The 2,251-nt window shown below is 33.5% G+C and overlaps 1 non-coding gene across 1 annotated transcript; it reads left to right on the top strand.

Moving 5' to 3' along the window:
• Positions 1–500: 500 nt before the first annotated feature.
• LOC111818073 lies at positions 501–632 on the top strand. The gene has a single exon (XR_002822145.1). It is a non-coding gene; the product is annotated as a small nucleolar RNA SNORA1 (small nucleolar RNA).
• Positions 633–2,251: the final 1,619 nt, after the last annotated feature.

The raw sequence follows: 2,251 nt of genomic DNA, 5'->3' as shown, positions 1-2,251 counted from the left end.
TGCTCTTAATGTCCCTTATATAGAATTTCTGTACTGACCTAACCTCTACTTTTTCTCTAAGCATTCAGGGCCATATTTCTATGTTATATATTTTGACATTCAACTGAGTAAACTTAATGTATGGAACTGTGTTTTCATCTCTCCAAATACAAATCTTTCCACTGAGATGAACTAAAGACCAAACTTTGTTTTGTATTTTTATTATGCTCTAATTCAGAAGAAAAAGTATATTTAAATTCCTTAAAAATCTACCAATTATGTTTATAGCATGTCCTGAAAACAGTAGTGACCCAAAAGTAGTTGATGAATTTAAAATTAATTTTATCATTTTGATAGCTTTAATTTTCAAGATTTAGCTTCTTGGAAAAACCCATTCCATCTTCCAATTATTGGCCAATAGAAAAGAATAATTCACTGAAACCAAGAACTTCTCAACTCATTTAAATGACTAATTTCACTGAGTAGATAGTCACACTATCAGAATCTCTAACATTACTCAAAGCCTCATTCTGGATTAGGAGGGGTACTGTTGACTGGTGTCCAGAATTGGTCAGTGTGGCTAACATTGAGACACACATCATGCTTCCATCACAGTAAGCATTTACAGTGGTGACAAGAGGCCTGTAACATTTTGCCTAATACTGACTAAAAAATGTTGAATTTCAATATTAGAAATGAATGATGAAGGAATAACATAGAATCTAGATCATGTATCAAAATAGCAATATTATGTACAGTTCAAATTCTATGCTCCAAAAATGTAAATTGCCAGAAGAAATTGCATATAAGAGCACAGTTGTCATTTGAAATTGTCATTGTCCATAATTCAAGTAGAGATAGAAGAATTGTGGCAAGGCTACCTTGAAGACCACCTCATTAAATAAAAACTTTTATTTAAAAGAAGAATCTCTAAAATTACTACATGCCTTCAGATTAAGCTGTCACTGAAGAAACTATAGAAATGAGGGATATGGACTTCTCTGCTCTGGTTATGCTTTATTTAGGACTAGTTTTGAATGTAGCTGACAATGGGTATTAAAAGCTGGCTTCAATGGGCACATACAAAAATCCATACCAGTGATCTTTTCTCATTTAAGCAGGTCAATAAGTCCCTTAAGAATTTATAATAAGCCTGATCTAAAAATATAAAACACTAAATATTAAATTTCCATACACAAATTAGGCCCATATTTGAATCAGTTCAATTCAAACCCACCCAAATAAGATAAGATTCTTCTTTCGATAGTCAAATAAGCATTGTATCAATAAAATGTACGTAAGAGACTATGCCTTGGAATATAGCCAGGTTTTTCATATTCCTTCCCACATGAGTTTCCCCCCTTTGGGTTGAGCTTTGGCATCATTAATTAGTGACTTCACTTGGAAGTAAATGGGTATTAACCATCTGACTCCCATTTGTCACATTTCTGATTTGAAAAAACCTTTTTTTAAAAAATGAATGTGGGTAAATTCTGACTACCTGTGTTCTCCAGAGGCTTGGCATATGACTAAGCAAATATACTAGCCCAATGGCTCCACCTTTCCAAATGAATGGGCTTTGATCCAGAGAACACAAATTTTATAAGGTTGCCTGGACTGCCAGCTGCCTCAATTTTAGCACAACGATTTAATGTATTTTAAATAAATGTAACATAAGGAAAAAATGCTTTGTACAAATTGGTCATCTGTTGTTTTTCTGGCTGGCACCATGATTTATGTAATATATCAGTAGAACGACATCTCTCTATCTGTCTCTTGGATAACAAAGTACATATGGAAGTTTCTTTATAGTGCTTTAACCCCATGATTACTAGAAAGGTCCTGCTGACTATTTCTTATAAAGCATTTGAATAATTTAAAGACACTGTCAAGTATTTGAGTATTTCATTCTTTGCCTGGTCCTCTGTTTGTATCTGAGGTGCCATCATGTCCCCAAATTAAGATTGACAGCATTATTTTCTTCACTGTGTACAAAAGGTAGCTCTCAAGCATTGGGTGACATCCAGATCCAATTGATCAATCAATTGAAATGTCATAATATCCCAATGTAGTCTTTACTGATTTACTGATAATTATGAAGGCCATGTGTACATACTAATTTTCTATTCCTTCTCTCCCCTTCATAGAAAATATAGAAGCAACATTTTCTCCAGTTTAGTGAAATATAATGCAGTTCATGCATTTATAGTGGAGTATTCACCAGTACCAATGATATCAGCATGGGGCACTAGAGCATGAAATAAATTAATCA

This window comes from Octodon degus, unplaced genomic scaffold (genome assembly GCF_000260255.1).
Source record: "Octodon degus isolate 3935 unplaced genomic scaffold, OctDeg1.0 scaffold00078, whole genome shotgun sequence".
Lineage (NCBI taxonomy): Eukaryota > Metazoa > Chordata > Mammalia > Rodentia > Octodontidae > Octodon > Octodon degus.
The sequence above is the reverse complement of the archived record's forward strand: the minus strand, read 5'-3'. Positions and strand labels throughout refer to the sequence as shown.